At 33.1% G+C, this 21332-nt stretch overlaps 1 protein-coding gene across 2 annotated transcripts in view; it reads right to left on the minus strand.

The window, feature by feature from the left end:
* Positions 1–21332, minus strand: part of LOC111429374 (monocarboxylate transporter 14-like) — a 73358-nt gene that overhangs the window by 32750 nt on the left and 19276 nt on the right. The gene's annotated exons all lie outside the window — the stretch shown is intronic.

Raw genomic sequence — 21332 nt, forward strand, 5'->3', positions numbered from 1 at the left:
AAAAGACTTTGGGAAACACTGGTCTAGCATTAGATAAAAACCACGAAATAAAGAAAATCTATGCCACATACTAAAAATGAAGGCTAGAAGCCTTAGAAATGCTGATTTCTGCTGAACCTCACATGGCTGACAAGAATTTCTCCGATGAGGAATCTACCGCAGAAAATTCTGATAGTGAATAAGCCAATGGAGCTCTGATGAAGGGACTCTTCATTTTAAATTAGGGTTGAAATATTTTTTAAATAATTTTTTTAATGTTAAATTGTTTTTTATTTTTATACAGGGTGTTTCGGTGACTCGGGGAACAAATGTAACCACATATACTAGAGTGAAAATGATAACTATTCATGTAAAAAAAATTAGTAAAAGTCCTCAAATTGTAAAGATACAGGTCATCAAAGTTAGGAAATTTTAACACATTTTTCTAAGTATCTTAAACACTATTTATGGTAAAGCGTTGAAATTTGGTGTAGTGTAAACTTATATCACGTAAAATCACTAGGCAATTTTTGAGTTGGATCGGTATGCGGGAACAATGCTATACAGGCTGTTCCTAAAGTTTGTTTGATCAGAACTTTTTTATTCTATCAAAACCCTACATTTATTTTTACAGTTTCTAATAGTAAATTTAGTTTAAAAACTTTTATCACTCTTAGAGAATGTTGATAAAAATCTATTTTTCGGATTAAATGCAAAAATGTTAGGTTCAGAATTCAATAACACTAAAAAGAAATAAATAAATAATCTGAATTGGCAATGACAAGTGAAAATCGAACTGAGCTGTCCTAACTTTTAGTGCTATTATTGAAATCGGAACCCAACATTTTTGCATTTAACACAAAAACGGTGATTTTTATCAATATTATCTAAGAGTAATAAAAGTTTCTAAACTAAATTTACTATTAGAAACTGCAAAAATAAATGTAGGGTTTTAATAGAATAAAAAAGTTCTGATCAAACAAACTTTAGGAACAGCCTGTATAGTATTGTTCCCGCGGACCGATCCAACTCATAAATTGCCTAACGATTTTACATTACATTGATTTATACTGTACCAAATTTCAGCGCTTTGCTGTAAATAGTGTTTAAGACATTTGAAAATGTGTTCAAATTTCTTAATTTTGATGGCCTGTATCTTTGTCACCGAAACACCCTGTATATATTTTTATCAAAAGCCTAAAACAACTGAAATAAATCAAAATAAACGTTTTTGAATACATAAATTTAAAAGTGCGTCGCATGGATCTCGACCAAATCATATATCGAGTGCCACGAGGACCCTCATGGAGGAGCGACATCAAACAAATAGAGACGCGGAGGGATACAAACCCTTAATGAGATAGGAGGGAGAGCACTCGTGGGGGCATTGCTCATCCTGTTGTACAGATGCCTGCAAGAACAGAGAATTCCAACAGCGGGATTCCAACATCTTCTACAACCGAGTACAACTCCACCTGACCTTCATAGATTATCAAAAGACGTTCGACTCCGTCGAGATATGCCCAATACTAGAAGCAAAAGACAAGGCGAGAATCTAATCTTGTTCAAAACATTTATACCAATGCAACACTATGGGTCAAGCTGGGTTGGGAGAAGATCCCGGTTGAGAGAGGTGCTAACCAGGAAGACACAATATCACCTAAACTATTCACCTTGGCATTGGATGACATCTTCAAAAGAATCTGTTTGGAGAAGAAGATCGATGGCACATACCTAAATCACCTGAGATTCGTGAACGAAATTGTGCTGATAAGCAGTGACCCAGAGGAATTGATGGGTATGCTGAAGCAGCTCCATAAAGTAAGTATCAGCAAAAATGAACCACCAAAATAACAAGAAGAATTGGTTTGACATGGGTTGCCTTAAAAACCTAGATTGTTGGTATAGGTTTTTAAGGATGAAGCATATGGCCTGGAGACTATCGTGCTCACGAAAACAAAAAATGCCAATAGGCTAATATATCAAAAAGTCATGGAGAAGCCCTCAGCATTGTATAAGTCTTAGAGACAGACTGCGCAATGAGGAGATTCGAAGGCGCATTAAGATCACAGACGTAGTGGCGATGGGAATCAAATGGCCGAAAAAGATCATCTAATGGATACCACGGACAAAAAATCGGAGTGTGGAAGACTACAACGGGGAAGGCTGGATGACGTCAAGAAGATTGGGGAGAGAAGTTGGCTACAAATGACGTCAAACAGGGAAAAACATGGAAGAGGCCTACATCCAGGAGTGAACGGTCTGAGAAAAAATTTGTACCTATATATAGGCTAGATTTTTCGCCTTTTTGAATATTGGGGTTGTTAAGTTGTTATGCCATTTCATTGATATTTATGTCTGGTATAGTACTCTGTTAAATAGCTGGGTTAGCTTTTCTGTTAATTCTATTCTTCCATATTTAAGCAATTCAGTTTAAGTATGTTGTCGGATCCGGTAGATTTCATTTTTTAGTTTTCAAAATTTGGTTCCGTTGGTGTTAACTTTTCTCTTATAAATAGCTTCCTTTGCTGCTTCGTGAAGCATATTTATTCTTTCTTGCAGCTATTGATAGACATGTTCTGTTTCTTCGAGTGGTTTTGAGATATAGTAGACGCCACGAGAGCTGGCAGTAAATCATCATTTTCTGTTCTTACAAATGCCATACGTAGTTCACAAACCGCTAGAGAGTAATGTGTGTTGGAAAGAGATAGCATTAGTTTAATATGTCTGCTGTACAATTCAAATGGCCACGTCGAAAAAGTACGTCTGTTCTTCTAAGGGATGTCATTCTATAATTATAACCTCAAATCGAAACGTCTTATGAGCGTTGTCATGAATCTGTTAATGTTTTCACAAGCCGAAAATGCTTCCTTTTAAAGGAAAATCATTAAATAATATCTTTGACAATGTTTGACATATAACCTCCATTACTAACATAACCTGTCACTGCCAGCTCTCGTGGTTTCTACTATATCATGTGATTCTTTTTAGAGTAATTTTTCGAAATCTATCGTTTATACAGTGTGTCCTAGGATAGATGTTATTTTAAGGCTAAGGAATTAAGCCCTGCTTGGCGTGAATTTTAAGAATATTTTCATATTTCAAAAATCAACTCGGCATTGATAGTGAAGCAAAAACTACTTTGAGTTCAGGTAAGGTAAGCTTTTTGTTCATGATACGGCAAAATATCATTAAGAAAGTTGTTCAGAATGAAAAATTGTGGCACTATGCAAAATTTCAGGAAGATCTACCTACATTGATTAAACCACCATATTTTAGATTAGATCAGAGTGAAGAAAAAAAACAATGAAAAATGCCATAAAAAAAATGACTTAAGTAGTCGTAAATATTCATAAATAAATGGTATTATCCTTCAGTTTTAGTTCACATTTCAATTACTATACAATATTTATGTTATTTAAACTAAAATGTGATGGTTTAACCAGACTAGATAGATCCTTCTGAAATTTGGTATATATAGGACCATAATTTCTCATTTTGAAAAACTTTTCCCGTATCAGGAACAAAATATATCCTTAGCCATAAAATAAAATTCAAAAATGTTTAAGTCATTATACCTCTTGTAACATCTATCCTGGGACACTCTGTATATTGGATGTATTGAACGTGTAAATACTTGTTGTGCAGCAGATTGCCGACTTCGGATTGTGTTCTTTCTTACGTAAATTCACGATTTTCTGCTGTTTACCTCATTATTCCTTTATTATCCTATAGGCAAGGAACTAACCTGACTTATAAACCCTCCTCCACATTATACAAGATGCAATTTGAGATCTGGGTCGACTTAGGGTCTTTTCACTATGTACTTTGGCTGTGGTTACTGGCAAATTGCGAAAGACTCAAACACCCTCATTGTAGTGACAACAATGGGTGCTACCTACCAGATTAATGTCAAAACCTTTGATGCCATTCAATCTGAGAAACGTTATTTCCACCTATAGTGGATGAAGACTTGCAAGTTTATGTAATTATTTTATTTGCTATTGTTAGATTAACTAAAATCGGAGAAAAATTCCTCGCTAAACAACAAAAGTGTCTATCATGAAAATCTACTGTGGATCAACTCAATGTTTAATACTCTCAAGAAACAAAAAAAAACATTAGACCTTGTTAATACAAGAATTCAAAGTTGAGTATATTCCGGAACGAGATAATGAGCTTTTGGACTGTATATTCCTCCCTACCCATACTTTAATTTTGAGTTATTAAAGTTCCATACATGACCAAATACATGAAGGTGACTCAAAAGACCCAGAATTAACAATAGATAGAAAGATAGAAAAGTTAGAATACGTATCAACAAACCAAAGCATTGTCTCCAATGCTTTGTCTCCAATATCACAGGATAAAGTGGTATCGCCTATACTGGTATTGTGGAGGCAACCCATTCCAGATATGATACTGCATCATGAAGCAGTATTTTTGGGACGGAATTTGATCAACCTGGACAACTAGTCTTAGAACTCAGCTCATCGATACCATTCGTCTTAGTCGAAGAAGTGAAGCTAAGGTGCATCGTGTCCATATGGAGCAGTGATACGATTATAAGAGATCCTGTTAATTTCTTCTTGACGTTTTCTAACCAATTCTGATTCTCACCACCAAGTTGGTGGATCTTGGAATCTTGAGCAACCTTGTGAAAGACTGTGTGGTAACTTATCCCAGTGGAAAATAGAACTAACGAGAACGAAGTTAGCAAAACCAACATAGAAATGTTGGCAAAGTTAGCAAAACTTAACTGAATGACTCTCGCAAACACTAGGAGATATCCTGGCAAAGTATAAAGTTGGAATAACTGCCATTCAAAAGTACTATCTTTTCTGTAGCTGCCATAACTCTAGGCCTTCGTTGAGAGCCATTGAGTCCCAGAATGTGCAGTTTAAGGATTAGAGGAGGAAAAAAAGCAAATTTACAAATTGTAATAATATAATAATATAAATAATTATTTCCCCAACATTGTTTTATTTTTATTTTTGTAATTTGTTTCAACAATTTCACTTTACCATTGTTGTTAACTAATAACGTTAAGTCACACACACAACACGTGTATATAGGGACGAACAATCGCGGAGTTTCTTTCTAAATATGGACTTTCTAATTCCATTCATTAAAATACCTCAAACGCCATCGGTAAATTATCCTTGTGGCGTATTGTGAATGGTATTACATCTAAATACTTTCTGTTATTCTTTGAAACTGTCGGATTCCCCGTTAATTCTTGTCCATTTTTTAAGTGGATAATTGGTACAAACTGGTTAATTCAGTCAAAATTACACCGACCACTTTTTTTGGGTGCAAGTCTTTAACCTTAGGAGTGTATGACTCAGTTTTTGAGTCATTCTAATTTGTTTAGAATTTATAGGAAAAGCGTTTTGAATTAAAATTTATCGAATACTTTGAGGAATGTGTGTTTTAGGCAGATTAGTTTAACGAGGAAATTCTAAAAATAGATTAAAAGATATTATTAACAAGATGAAATTCAACTTTAAAACTAAAATTGTAAAAAATTTACATAAATTTTGTTGTTTTTTGATAAAAAGTTATAATGACTTCTATTTTTAAATTTATTTTGTTTTAACCAAAATAGTTGTGATTATTTAAAAGTTGATATGGTTTAACTTAATGATTTAGGAAGAAAACTTACTTTTACCGAAATGGAAGGAGAATGTGTACATTTCCCGAAATTCGCACATTCGCCGTAACATATAAACCAGTTATAATCGGAGACAGGAGTAGCATTCTAGTGTTTATGAGCATAAAAATATTTTCCACAAATAAGGAATCATAATTATTTAATAAAGCCGGAGAGTTCAAGTCAACACGAGGATGTAGCCATCAAATTCAAGGAAAGAGAGATTTTGCTATCTTTTCTCGACACTGGCGATGTGTATCAAAGAAAATAGAAATCCTACAATGCAGCAATACCTAACGTTAATGATCAAATTCAACAGGTTTTAAGTTTGCAAACATTGAAATATTTCTGGCAATAAATCCTAACGTTTCCTGATAAACCATATCTGCCTAGCTAATAGCCAAACTTTATGCTATTTTAAAGTTTATTCATAATCAATGCATAGTCTGTTCTTAACAACAGTGTTATCACCCCTTTCAACCCCGCTTTTCAAGTTCTGCTCATTTTTCAAGTCTTCGAATATTCGAAATTTCCTCTTGACAAAGTCTACCATCACATTGTAGCTTACTTTGGAGATGCCATGGAAAATGAAAGAGATGAAGGAACAAATAAACAAATGTATCATACAAATAGGAGCATTTATACGGAACCAGCACATACAAGATTACGCAGAAATCAATTATATGATCATCTGCTAGTTCAGAACATAGGACTATGTACGATCAGAAAAAGGAGTCTACCAGAGCAGTTTAGTTTCGTAAAAATATTTCGTGAAAGATACCTCGTAGAAGAGAACTCTATTGAATCAAAGAACACCAAGGGTTCTACGAACAGTACTCATCCCAGGAAATGTGGAAGAAGTTAAGCAAAACTAAGTTGCTGCTAATTCATCGTTGATTTGCGAAGAAACTTTTTCTGAATTTGTTCCATTTTTTTCTTGTTTGTTATTTAGACCTGCATTTTTACGTCAACACTGACCCAATAGGATAATGCATAAAAGTTGTTATAGTAGAAACCACGAGAGCTGGCAGTGACAGATCGCTTAAAAATGGTATGAATCAAGATATGGACGTACGACTTAGATTATTTCACCACATACATTTAAATGTAGGTTATGTTAGTAATGGAGGTTATATGTCAAACATTGTCAAAGATATTATTTAATGATTTTCCTTTCAAAGAAAACATTTTCGGCTTGTGACACTAACAGATTCATGGCAACGCTCACAAGACGTTTCGATTTGAGGTTATAATTATAGAGTGACATCCCTTAGAAGAACAGACGTACTTTTTCGACGTAGCCATTTGAATTGTACAGCAGACATATTAAACTAATGCTATCTCTTTCCAACACACATTACTCTCTAGCGGTTTGTGAACTACGTATGGCATTTGTAAGAGCGGAAAATGATGATTTACTGCCAGCTCTCGTGGCGTCTACTATACCAGGAAATTACATTGTATGAAGTGTGCAGATCAGATGAAAGCGAAATGACAATATCACTTTGTTCAGAAGTTATGAAACTCTTGTTCATCTCAACAATTCAACGGAACAGTCATAGAATAAATCATATACAAGTTGTCAGACTACGATATAGAAGTTTCGAGATACTGCCAACAAGTTGACAGACACTATGATGCAGAATAAAACCTTTGACATATAATAACTGATTCTGCCACCAAGTTGGAAAACTCTCTGATACTGAATAGAAGATTTGATGGGTTTAATTTTCTTATTAGCAATTTTCCAAAGATAAACTCACTTGTTGATAACCCTGTAACTAAATTTGGTGTAATTCTTTGCTTCTTCAATGGAACATTCTAAACTGTCTGAATAGTTCCATTTGATCTATGATATATGGCAATGAAAATCATCACCGTGGCAATGTGTTTGCCCTTATACATCTTATTTGAGTGAGTAAGTAGCAGTCAAATTCTAAATGAAAAGAAATCTAAAGAGGATTTCACGGCCGGCAAAATTGTAACAAATATGAGATGATAAAACTTAAAGAATTATATCTCAAAAACCATTTGAGATATGAAGATGAAACAAGTAGCGTCTTGAATCATTTTTTGTCTTGTTGAAGATTATTTTTCTGATCGCACAAATCTAGAAATCCTGGTCATTCGAATACACCCAACCCAGTAATACATTGATATAAATCATTTATTAGATGATGAGATAACAAGCGTTTTGAAGCAAATTTTATTATTATCGATTGTGTTGATAATCATTTTCCAATTCCTACCATTTTCGATGTTATGAATATTTGATTGTAACCCAGTAAATTATTGTAATAAAGTTGAGATGATAAAACTTAAATAATCATATCTCAAAAACTATTTGAGATATGAAGATGAAACAAGTGGTGTCTTGAAGGAAATTTAATCATTATTTGTCTTGTTAAAGATCATTTTTCTAATCGCACAAATCTCAAAGTCACAATTATTCGAGTACGCCCATTAATACATTGTAAGTTGAGATGAATCAAACTTAAATAACCATATCTCAAAAACTATTTGAGATATGAAGATGAAACAAATAGCGTCTTGAAGGAAATTTAATCATTATTAGTCTTGATAAAGATCATTTTTCTGATCGCACAAATCTCGAAATCCTGGTTATTCGAATACACCCAGCCCAGTAATATGTTGTTAGTAAGTTGAGATGAATCAAACTTAAAGCATCATATCTTAAGAACTAATTGAGATAAGATGATGAGATAAGAAGCGTCTTGAAGCAAATTTTATTATTATCGATTGTGTTAATAATCATTTTCCAATTCCTACAATTTTCGATGTTATGAATATTTGATTGCGGCGCAGTAAATTATTGTAATAAAGTTGAGATGATAAAACTTAAATAATCATATCTCAAAAACTATTTGAGATATGAAGATGAAACAAGTTGCGTCTTGAAGGAAATTTCATCATTATTTGGCTTGATAAAGATTATTTTTCTAATCGCACAAATCTCGAAGTCACGATTATTCGAGTACACCCAGTAATACATTGTATGTAAGTTGAGATGAATCATACTTAAATAATCATATCTCAAAAACTATTTGAGATATGAAGATGAAACAAGTAGCGTCTTGAAGGAAATTTAATCATTATTTGTCTTGATAAAGATAATTTTTCTGATCGCACAAATCTCGAAGTCCTGGTTATTCGAATACACCCAGCCCAGTAATACGTTGTTAGTAAGTTGAGATGAATCAAACTTAAAGCATCATATCTCAAGAACAAATTGAGATAAGATGATGAGATAAGAAGCGTCTTGAAGCAAATTTTATTATTATCGGCTGTGTTAATGATCATTTTCCAATTCCTACAATTTTCGATATTATGAATATTTGATTGCAACCCTGTAAATTATTGTAATAAAGTTGAGATGATGAAACTTAAATAATCATATCTCAAAAACTATTTGAGATATAAAGATGAAACAAGTAGCGTCTTGAAGGAAATTTAATCATTTTTCTAATCCGACAAATCTCGAAGATCTGGTCATTCGAATACACCAACCCAGTAATGGGTTGTTAATAAGTTGAGATGAATCAAACTTAATTCATCATATCTCAAGAACAAATTGAGATAAGATGATGGGATAAGAAGTGTCTTGAAGCAAATTTTATTATTATCGATTGTGTTGATAATCATTTTCCAATTCCTACAATTTTCGATGTTATGAATATTTGATTGCAACCCAGTAAATTATTGTAATAAAGTTGAGATGATAAAACTTAAATAATCATATCTCAAAAACTATTTGAGATATGAAGATGAAACAAGTAGCGTCTTGAAGGAAATTTAATCATTATTTGTCACGTTGAAGATCATTTTTATAATCGCACAAATCTCGAAGTCATGATTATTCGAGTATACCCAGTAATACATTGTATGTAAGTTGACATGAATCATACTTAAATAATCATATCTCAAAAACTATTTGAGATATGAAGATGAAACAAGTAGCGTCTTGAAGGAAATTTAATCATTATTTGTCTTGATAAAGATAATTTTTCTGATCGCACAAATCTCGAAGTCTTGGTTATTCGAATACACCCAACTCAGTAATGCGTTGTTAATAAGTTGAGATGAATCAAACTGAAATCATCATATCTCAAGAACAAATTGAGATAAGATGATGAAATACGAAGCGTTTTGAAGCAAAATTTATTATTATCGATTGTGTTGATAATCATTTTCCAATTCCTACAATTTTCGATGTTATGAATATTTGATTGCAACCCAGTAAATTATTGTTATAAAGTTGAGATAATAAAATTTAAATAATCATATCTCAAGAACTATTTGAGATATGAACATGAAACAAGTAGCGTCTTGGAGGAAATTTAATCATTATTTGTCTTGTTAAAGATCATTTTTCTAATCGCACAAACCTCGAAGTCGCGATTATTCGAGTACACCCAGTAATACATTCTAAGTAGGTTGAGATGATAAAACTTAAATAATCATATCTCAAAAACTATTTGAGATATGAAGATGAAACAAGTAGCGTCTTGAAGGAAATTTAATCTTTATTGGTCTTGTTAAAGATCATTTTTCTGATCGCACAAATCTCGAAATCCTGATCATACGAATACACCCAACCCAGTAATACATTGTAAGTAAATTGAGATGAATCAAACTTAAAGCATCATATCTCAAGAACAAATTGAGATAAGATGATGAAATAAGAAGCATTTTGAAGCAAAATTTATTATTATCGGTTGTGTTGATAATCATTTTCCAATTCCTACAATTTTCGATGTTATGAATATTTGATTGCAGCGCAGTAAATTATTGTAATAAAGTTGAGATGATAAAACTTAAATAATCATATCTCAAAAACTGTTTGAGATATGACGATGAAACAAGTAGCGTCTTGAAGGAAATTTCATCATTATTTGTCTTGATAAAGATCATTTTTCTAATCGCACAAATCTCGAAGTCACGATTATTCGAGTACACCCAGTAATACATTGTATGTAAGTTGAGATGAATCATACTTAAATAATCATATCTCAAAAACTATTTGAGATATGAAGAAACAAGTAGCGTCTTGAAGGAAATTTAATCATTATTTGTCTTGTTAAAGACATTTTTCTAATCGCACAAATCTCGAAGTCACAATTATTCGAGTACACCCAGTAATACATTGTAAGTAAGTTGAGATGAATCAAACTTAAATAACCATATCTCAAAAACTATTTGAGTTATGAAGATGAAACAAGTAGCGTCTTGAAGGAAATTTAATCATTTTTTATCCTGTTGAAGATTATTTTTCTAATCCCACAAATCTCGAAGACCTGGTCATTCGAATACACTCAACCCAGTAATGCGTTATTAATAGGTTGAGATGAATCAAACTTAAATCATCATATCTCAAGAACAAATCGAGAGAAAAAGATGAGATAAGAAGCGTTTTGAAGCAAATTTTATTATTATCGATTGTGTTGATAATCATTTTGTAATTCCTACAATTTTCGATGTTATGAATATTTGATTGCGATAAATTATTGTAATAAAGTTGAGATGATAAAACTTAAATAATCATATCTCAAAAACTATTTGAGATATGAAGATAAAACACGTAGCACCTTGAAGGAAATTTAATTACTATTGGTTGAAGATTAATGCAGCATTGCAGCTTTAAGCAATATTGCTGTTCTTTAGACTCTACATGCATTTCCAGATATATACCCATAATAAGAAAGATCTTAATGGCGGCATGAAAATGAAGCAGCTGAATTTGGTCAACATACTTTTTGACAACATATTAGTAATGCGCTGTTAGTTACCTCTTATTGCAGACTAAGTACATGACTTACAAATAAGCTACAGTATCAGCAATGACAAATATGATTTGCTCATTTCTAGGGTTTTTAAGCAAAAAGTATGTGTTAGGAATATTATTTGATTTCTAATTTAAAATTGCGTTTTAACACGCAATTTACGTAAATTATTTGTTTGTACTTGCTAATATTTGCTTTTTTCTGCAATGTAAAGTTTTATTTCTTCATAGTCAGAGTTGCAAGAAAAAATAACTTTTATTGGTATTCAAATTATTTCAAAAAATAACAATTATACGTCAAGTTTCAAATTGAATTAATAACATAACATAGCCATGGTAATATACAAAAAATTGTAAGATTTGTTTGTTACTGGAATATTAAAATTGAGCTGTTAACAAGAAAAAAGGTGTAATTAATTTGTAGATTTAAACGTTTTTGAATAAATCACCCATGACAATAAAACACCTGTTTGATATGAATTAAAACGTAAACACACAGACGTAAACGTAATAATAACTTGTATAAAACGTACGTTATTTGCTAACGCCACTAGAAATAGTTTCGAGGCTATGTCCTACATTTTACGATTAAAAACTTCTCGTGTAAATAGTCAACGAGTGAAAATTAAATTATCAGAAAAGATTTGAAGCAGTTAAAAAAAATTTAATCTATCACAAAGCTGTTTCAAAATTCAAAGAACCATCAATAACTAATTATCAGATACATTTAATTCCCATTCACTAAATTGTATGTTAAAGACGACACGTAAATGTCACGTGGATGATTTTAGATGGTTCTTGATAAAAAAAAAGTGTCTAAATCAGCATCTGTTTAACGTTTTTTTTTCCTCGATACATTACATGATTCACGTAGATCTAATGAATGACGTAGACGATGACTGAATCATGTAACAAACAAAAAAGTTATTAATAAAAGAATCCCAAATTAAGCCCCTCTAATTTTTGCGCAAATCTGCACCATCTTTTCGCAATAAAAAAAGTTTCTCTTTAAATCATAAACGGAAAGTTACAATATTGATTCAATAGATTTTTATCTTTAATTCTGACTAAATATCCAACGAGATAAGTTAACAAATTATTGGAAATGTTTAAAGAATTGAAATCCTTGAAAACCGTTTAGATCTTATTAAAAAAAATTCCCTTCTTTTCATTTATCCTAATTAATTCTTTAATAAAAGTGGATTAAATTACGTGTAAAATAAGGTCAGTTTTGATTACGTTTTCACCGCAAACGTTTGTGGTAAAGGTAAAAAGTTCTGACCTCAAGCAATTTTATTTATTTATTTTTTATTGTATTCTTCATCATTTTTTTTTTTAATAAAAATAACGAAATTATTCATTTGACGTTAAAATTGCTACAGATTCTTTCGCAAAAATCTTAAAAATAATGATTACCACTGATGGTTTTATTGCGTCAGTTTGCCAACAACAAACTATTTTAATCGATTTAATTAGATTGGCCGGTCGTGATTACTTTTAATTGAGAATGTTAATTGTTTTAGTTGACGAGTCAATTTGAGTTCATAAAATCATTTTTATTTTCGTTTTTATCTTATTCATTCTTGCAAGATATGAAATGAGAACATTAAAGGCCATCACGTTTGCAACTAAGTTATAATCAATTGTATAAGATCACATCAAAACTTTAAAATCAATTGAATAATGTAAATGGATTCTGCCTGTCACCAACTCTGTTTAAAATGTACACCCAAAAAGCTCTCAAGAACTGAAGACAAAAATATTCTTCGCCAATGAGCAACAAAACCCCTTTTGATTATAACGTGAATCAGGTATAGAATCAACTCTACAACAAATCCTGCTCTCACATCCTTGAAGACTATGCCATGTTATGAAGCTGATGAGTGAAGGCTGATCTTTGTCCTCTGAAAAGCGGTTTGGGCATTGGATTAGGTACTCAATAGCTATAAAAGCCAATTAATTGCTAAAAATGCGTTTTGAAAGAAGCGTTTTGAAGCAAAATTTATTATTATCGTTGTGTTGATAATCATTTTCCTATTTCTACAATTTTCGATGTTATGAATATTTGATTGCAACCCAGTAAATTATTGTAATAAAGTTGAGATGATAAAACTTAAATAATCATATCTCAAAAACTATTTGAGATATGAAGATGAAAGAAGTAGCGTCTTGAAGGAAATTTAATCATTATTTGTCTTGTTAAAGATCACTTTTCTAATCGCACAAATCTCGAAGTCATGATTATTCGAGTACACCCATTAATACATTGTAAGTTGAGATGAATCAAACTTAAATAACCATATCTCAAAAACTATTTGAGATATGAAGATGAAACAAGTAGCGTCTTGAAGGAAATTTAATCATTATTGGTCTTGTTAAAGATCATTTTTCTGATCACACAAATCTCGAAATCCTGGTCATTCGAATACACCCAACCCAGTAATACATTGTAAGCAAGTTGAGATGAATCAAACTTAAAGCATCATATCTCAAGAACAACTTGAGATAAGATGATGAGATAAGAAGCGTCTTGAAGCAAATTTTATTATTATCGATTGTGTTGATAATCATTTTCCAATTCCTACACTTTTCGATGTTATGAATATTTGATTGCAATCCTGTAAATTATTGTAATAAAGTTGAGATGATAAAACTTAAATAATCATATCTCAAAAACTAATTGAGATATGAAGATTAAACAAGTTGCGTCTTGAAGGAAATTTAATCATTATTTGTCTTGTTGAAGATCATTTTTCTAATCGCACAAATTTCGAAGTCACGAATATACGAGTACACAAAGTAATACATTGTAAGTAAGTTGAGACGAATCAAACTTAAATAACCATATCTCAAAAGTTATTTGAGATATGAAGATGAAACAAGTAGCGTCTTGAAGAAAATTTAATCATTATTTGTCTTGATAAAGATAATTTTTCTGATCGCACAAATCTCGAAGTCCTGGCTATTCAAATACACCCAGCCCAGTAAAACGTTGTTAGTAAGGTAAGATGAATCAAACTTAAAGCATTATATCTCAAGAACAAATTGAGATAAGATGATGATATAAGAAGCGTTTTGAAGCAAATTTTATTATTATCGATTGTGTTGATAATCATTTTCTAATTCCTACAATTTTCAATGTTATGAATATTTGATTGCAGCGCAGTAAATTATTGTAATAAAGTTGAGATGATAAAACTTAAATAATCATATCTCAAAAACTGTTTGAGATATGAAGATGAAACAAGTAGCGTCTTGAAGGAAATTTAATCATTATTTGTCTTGATGAATATCATTATTCTAATAGCACAAATGTCGTAGCCACGATTATTTGTGTACACCCAGTAATACATTGTATGTAAGTTGAGATGAATCAAACTTAAATAACCATATATCAAAAACTATTTGAGATATAAAGATGAAACAAGTAGCGTCTTGAAGGAAATTTAATCATTTTTTGTCTTCTTGAAGATAATTTTTCTAATCCGATAAATCTCGAAGACCTGGTCATTCGAATACACCCAACCCAATCAAACTTAAATCATCATATCTCAAGAACAAATTGAGATAAGATGATGAGATAAGAAGCGTCTTGAAGCAAATTTTATTATTATCGATTGTGTTGATAATCATTTTCCAATTCCTACCATTTTCAATGTTATGAATATTTGATTGCAACCCAGTAAATAATTGTGATTAAGATGATAAAACTTAAATAATCATATCTCAAAAACTGTTTGAGATATGAAGTTGAAACAAGTAGCACCTTGAGGAGATTTAATTACTATTGGTTGAAGACCATTGCAGCTTTAAGCAATATTGCTGTTCTTTAGACTCTACATGCATTTACATTACACCCAAAAAGCTCTCAAGAACTGAAGACAAAAATATTCTTCGCCAATGAGCAACAAAACCCCTTTTGATTATAACGTGAATCAGGTATAGAATCAACTCTGCCAACAAATCCTGCTTTCACGTCCTTGAAGACTATGCCATGTTATGAAGCTGATGAGTGAAGGCTGATCTTTGTCCTCTGAAAAGCGGTTTTGGCATTGGATTAGGTACTCAATAGCTATAAAAGCCAATTAATTGCTAAAAAAGCTTCGAATCAGCCTCAGATTTTGGATAGGATTTAATAGAAGACACCGTTTGGTAAAGAATATCAAATAAACTATGAGGGATGATGAGGGATGTAGAGAAGTATAACTTAGATATCAGTACTGAAGGAAACGAAGAATGGTCACAAGAGTACAGTCCATGGAGCTATAGCAAACCATAAAGCAGAAGAAAAAATTGGAAGTATGGAAAAAGTACTATCAACTACTACTGATTAAAAACAGGCAAGAACTCTTTATTATACAGGGTGCGGCAAAACTCTCTCCCTAATTTGAAAGTTGAATAAAAAACAGATGGTACGAATTAACGAAACTGTATTAACATGAATGGAATCTGCAGGATGGGAAGTTCCGTTATTATGTTTTACAAGTTTCTCTTTTTGAACAATATATCGCCCAAGTGTTTTCCTTCCTTATCAATGCATTGCATGAGTTCGGAAGTTCGTCATTGCAACATTTCTTGAGGAATACGAGCAATCTCTTCTTAAATCGTTTGTCGTAGGGCTGGCAGAGTCCTCGGACGATGTTTGTACACTTCAGCCTTAAGAAACCCCCATACAACAAAATCACAGGGAGTAAGGTCTGGAGATCGTACTGGCCAGTGGATGTCTCCGCGCAAAGACATCAAGCGTTCTGGGAACAGCTGCCTCAGTTCTTGAAGATCTCATGCTTGTGTGAGCAGTGGCCCGCTGAAGCCACATATCCTGTTGAATCTGTATCACATTGAATCGTGGTGCCATAAAAGTTTGAAGCATTTGAACTGTCACTCCTCCTTCTTCAAGTACGGGCCGATGATCCCGATACTGTTAATCACTCACCACAAATTAACACGTCTACTATGCAGAGGCTTTACATGGAGTTCCCGAGGGTTTTGTGCACTCCAGTAATGGTAACTTCCGAACTCGCATTCGACAATACATTGATAACGAAGGAAAACACTTGAGCGATATACTGTTCAAAAAAAGAATCTCCTAAAACATAATAACGTAACTTCCCATTTTGTAGATTCCATTCGTGTTAATACACTTTCATTAATTTATACTATCTGTTTTTTATTCAACCTTAAAATTAAGGAGGGAGTTTTGCCGCACCCTGTATAAGATAAGAGGATGGAGATACAGAAATGAAAGAAATGAGGGGACTAAGAAAAGCAATTCCGAGACACGAAGGAGCTTGAAAAATGCATAATTAACTTTGCCACTAAAATATGACCAAACTGACTATCCATAAAGCCACATAGATATAAGCGGATCAAAGAGCAGCTAGAAGTATATTCGATGTTAAATCAAGAAGAGGAACGTGAACAACGAAAATCGAGGGAAAAGAGAACAATTGGACATTGAAAAATTAAAGCTATCGAAAGGTTTGAACGAGAACTGTAAAAACTAATACAAGAAGGACAACCACATCACCTAGTAGAGGACCATTGAAAAGTAATTAAAACAACAATTGCGGAAGCAGCAATGGCGACAATAAGCAGAGAAAATAGGAAGAAGAGGTTGCTTTCTTCTCAAGAATGCAGAAAGGTAAAAGGTGGAGAAAGAAAAACAGAAAATGTGTAGAAGTAAGAAAAGGAAATAAGAGAACAACCTAATTACAAAAATAGAAGAGGACTTCAAAGATATTGACCTAAGAAGTGCAGATAGCTGTTAAGCATACAAATAGGGAGAGATACAAACCCAAAATAAATACTTGTAAAGATGAAAGGGGGCAAGTAGAAAGTGACACTGAAAAGATAAAAAGCACCTGAAAACAATTGTTCCAAACGCTACTTGCAACCTCCACACTAGAAGTAGTCAAAAAGCAATCAAGGCCCAAAAGAATACCAAGGCACCCATCCATGCACTGATAACGCAAGTAAGGAAGAAAAAAGCAATCCCTGAAGACTGCTAAGAAGCATTATATGCTTTTATCTAAAGCAATAAAAAGAAAGATAAGCTAAAATGTACTAATTATCGCAATTGGACCATATAGTTTATATCAAGAGTATAATCATAACGGAATCAGACTTGTAAAGTTTGCCATCTTGATAGAATTAAGTCATGGATAAGGAAAAATGAAGACAAAAATAAAATACTAATAACATTAACATATAGGGTGGAACACTACTGGAATAAATATCACCTAGACAATCTTTAACACAACTATAGATGAAACCATAGAAGAGGTGCTGAACCAAAAACCAAGCTATCAGAAAAATAATTGGTTTGACGAAGAATGCAAAAAAGTGGTAGAGGAAAAGAACTGAATCTACCTACAAATTGATAAGGAGGGGAACTAGAACTAAAATTGCTACTACACAAAAAAGATCACAAAATAATAGGGACTTTGAACTGATGGAAGTGTTAAATAGAAAGTGAACGCAATCGTTTTAACCCAAAAGTAAAGCTAATTAAGAACACTGTTGAACTCTGACAGTGAACAACAAGAATATACACAATTAAATGGGAATCAACAAACTCAACCACTTTCAGTTGAAGATGAGAAGAGGAAGAGGAAGAGGAATGGACTGGAATTATATGCAAGAAGATACAAGAAGTTGAAATTTCAAGCAAATAATAAATCTCCGGGATCTGATTCACAATATACTTCCACAGAGTTGATACAAGTATGATAGGAGAAGAATGGACTGGGATTATCTGCTCAGTACACAAGAAAGAAGATATACACGACTGCGCTAACTGTGCAGGAATAACTTTGCTGATTGCAGCATATATCGCCCTGTCATAGCATGTTAATACAAAATGTGGAAAAAACACTGGGACTTAATCGGAAGGGATTCAGAAGACAACTCAAAAAATGATCATATTTCGTCACACATATACATTTAATGTCGAGGGTCATTATCTTCGTAGACTTCAAAAAACTTACGACATGGTTGATAGATTAAAGTTGTATTCAGCAATGTGGGAAATAGATACCTTGTCTAGCAACCTATTTAACCTTCCTCTTGAGAAGGTTATTTATAGAAGAAGTGTACAAGCAATAGCGTTCGCAGCTGATGTAATGATCATAAATTAATCAGAATAGTAAAAGTATCAATCGAAGACACAGTAGTAGCGATGCAAATTCAAAATCACGTAAGAAATATATTTAATACCTTCAAAGGCTTGAAGAAATTTGGCTTCGGAATCCATAGTAAGAAAGATAAAATCAGAAAGCTACTAGCTAATAGAAAGTTGCTAACTAATAAGACCCTATTCAGCTGGTACGAAAGAAGGAGAAATTCTGACTTTTTGACTCGTCGTTGCAAAGTCGACAAGTTTGATCCTCACACGTGTAGGTGTGACTCCATACTTCTGCTTGGAAAATTATTATGTCCGAGTTGAGGGGCAGTTTAATGTGGCTGTTTGGTCCACTGATGCCCATACCTACTCCGGATCTAACTGTCTTTGAAGCTTCGGTGTACCAGGCTAAGGCTTCTCTTTTTAGTTGAGGCCCTCCCTTCGCCCAATCATCCCTGCTTCTAAATATGACCTTATACGGCTGGTTTAAATTGTATTCTGTCGGTATAAGGTCCGTTTTAATTTCAATCAGGTGATTTAGACGAGGGTCCTTGAGGACTTCGAGGTGTCCTCTGAGGTTGCCCTGCATCAACTTGAATGAAGTAACTATTTTCAGTGATAAGGCACTTGAAGCTGCCTCCTTTTGTATATATAAATGGAGCGGTGTGAGACCGAGTAGGGCTCCAAAGCAGCCATCGGACAGGATCTCATTGCACCCATTATGTTAAGATATGCTAACCGCTGGATTTGTGCCAGCTATTGTTGTGCTGTCTTTTTTTTGTTTTTGGACACCAAACCAATGAGATGTAGGCGACCATGGGTCTGATTATTGCTACGTAGGTCCAATGAGCCATTCGTGGTTTGAGACTCAGTTCCTTCCTAGGCGCCTGCGGCAGATCTTATCTAAGTGTGAGTTCCAGTTTAGTTTACTGTCTAGTATTACCCCTAGGTATTTAACTTCTGTTTTGAGGTTAATAGTTCTGCTTTCAATGGAGAGCGCTTTTATTTGTAGCTTCCTTCTCCGAGTGAAAGGGACTGTTACATAGCAATAACAAGCTGCAAGTTCACAAAACAGCAATTAAGCATATTGCAAGCTACGGAAGTGAGGTGTGGACTATGACGGACAGGAAGGAGAATACAGTTAACAGGTTCGAAAGAGGAGTTTTGAGAAATATAATGGGACCATGTAAGAACAATAACACCTGGAGACCCAAATTTAATTACGACTTCCATGACAGAACAATTTAGACATTATTAATGTTTTCGCTAATCTTTCAATATGTTAGAAAGTGGTTTTAGCCATTACATTCAGATGCAACAAGATCAATTGTCCAATCAACATGATAAATGATTTAAAGTTAGACCATTCATTGAAGCAATTAGATTTAACTTAGTAAATATCGAACCAGAAGAATGCAACTCGCTTGATCAAATCATAATCCTTTTCAAGACATGTTCATCATTAAAGTAGTTTGTATGGAAGAATTATTTGCTACAGCTGGACCGAGTCGCAGCTATGATAATTTACCTAAGAATGAGAATTATAAACCATATTGTGAAAATAGGAATAAAGTATTTTTGCCAAAAGAACAGTCAGAGCCAATATGCAGAATACTTAGGTAGTGTTAAGGTATTCTTGGATTCGTTCAATGATTCATCCGCATCAATTGACTGAATTAAGTTGACTTTAAGGGCATTGGTCGATTGCAACTTATTGGCATAGACCTGCAATTTCAGAAAACCTCCCAACGAAAAGTCTAGAGGGATCAAATCGCATGGTCTTAATCAGTTCATGCAGAATATCCATTCGCTATCCTGTTGAATCATATAAATGGCGTTGTCTATGGTTATTAAGTTGGAGTTTCTGGATCAATTTGATCTTGTATGGATGCAGTCCAACGCAAAATTCTCCAAGTTGAAGTCTGTGAAGAACTCAGACGTGTTGGGTGAGGAATGATAGAAAAATAGATAGAAAAAAGGTAGGAATCTACAGTTGTAATAAAAAGTGTAGATGAACAAGAAATTAAAAGGAGGAGAACAAAAAGAGAAAAAAGCCAACGTATCACTGAAAGAAGCTTCAGAAGCAGAAGAAAAGTTGTTTGCATTCTTCAACGCTCCCTTAGCCTTCTCTAGAGAAAAATGTTCTATCGACAAATGATGATCTTGATAAATATACATGCTTGAAGTAAGTCATGAAAACATCAAAGATGCTTTTGCCTGAACTGAACTCCACATTATCTTTTGATAATCTTTTGATGGTAGATGATAGCACATGCAACTCGTGCTTACGTAGCTTACCTAACAGCAATAAAGCATACTGCAAGCTACAGAAGCGAGGTGTAGACTATGATGGACAGGAAGGAGAATAACACCTGGAGACCCAAATTTAATTACGACTTCCATGACAGAACAATTTAGACATTGTTAATGTTTTGGCTAATCCGAATTACGATGTCGTACTATTGCAGAATTTAACTGTTCTATGTTATTTAGCGTTTCAATATGTTAGAAAGTGGTTTTAGCCATTACATTCAGATGCAACAAGATTAATTGTCCAAACATGATAAAGTATTTAAAGTTAGATCATTCATTGAAGTAATTAGATTAAACTTAGTAAATATCGAACCAGACGAATGCAACTCATTAAAGCAGTTTGTATGGAAGAATTGTTTGCTACAGCTGAACCCAGTCGCAGCTATGATACATAATTTACCTAAGAATGAGAATTATAAACCATATTGTGAAAATAGGAATAAAGTATTTTTGCCATAAGAGCGAAT

This window comes from Onthophagus taurus, chromosome 3, assembly GCF_036711975.1.
Source record: "Onthophagus taurus isolate NC chromosome 3, IU_Otau_3.0, whole genome shotgun sequence".
NCBI lineage: Eukaryota > Metazoa > Arthropoda > Insecta > Coleoptera > Scarabaeidae > Onthophagus > Onthophagus taurus.